The 547-nt window shown below is 36.0% G+C and overlaps 1 long non-coding RNA gene across 1 annotated transcript; it reads right to left on the bottom strand.

Moving 5' to 3' along the window:
- Window positions 1-547, bottom strand: LOC104774800. The gene is made up of 3 exons (XR_765516.1): window positions 493-547; window positions 105-182; window positions 1-26 (listed from the first exon to the last, which is right to left on the bottom strand). It is a non-coding gene; the product is annotated as an uncharacterized LOC104774800 (long non-coding RNA).

The raw sequence follows: 547 nt of genomic DNA, 5'->3' as shown, positions 1-547 counted from the left end.
CATCTTCAATTCAATCATACCACTCCCTGCAAAGAACTTTTATCAACTCATGGTAATCATTATAACACGATGCATTTTAAGTTGGGAACTTTCATTACACTAACCCTCAATTAGATTCCACGACAATGCATTGTAATGAAATGCAGATTCTTCCCAAAACGTCCGAGAGATGCCTTGACTTCCTACGAATTGAGAGCCCCGAAATAATCAGTTTTCCCTAAAAGATAACACTTTCAAACAAAAAACAAACTCACTCACACTTCTATATCCTCTTAGTTTGTTCAAAGCTATTTTCCTTTTCTAGTTCGGGTTTTGCTTTACGTTATAGTAGATACTATATACCAATGAAGTCTCGGGTTAAGTCAAGTTATTTGGTTTGTGTGAAGCTTTTAGGTTTTTCTTTGTGTTGTTACATGATTTTAAGCAGCCTCAAACCAACAGGCAGAAGCAGGCATAGAAAAATGACAAAACTACTACAATATATATACTAACCTTCATTGACCACAAGCTGAACCGCAGAACCTTCTGGTTTAACCCTATACGATAT

This window comes from Camelina sativa, unplaced genomic scaffold, assembly GCF_000633955.1.
Source record: "Camelina sativa cultivar DH55 unplaced genomic scaffold, Cs unpScaffold05689, whole genome shotgun sequence".
Lineage (NCBI taxonomy): Eukaryota > Viridiplantae > Streptophyta > Magnoliopsida > Brassicales > Brassicaceae > Camelina > Camelina sativa.
Note: the sequence above shows the minus strand (reverse complement) of the source record. Positions and strands in the feature narration are given on the sequence as shown.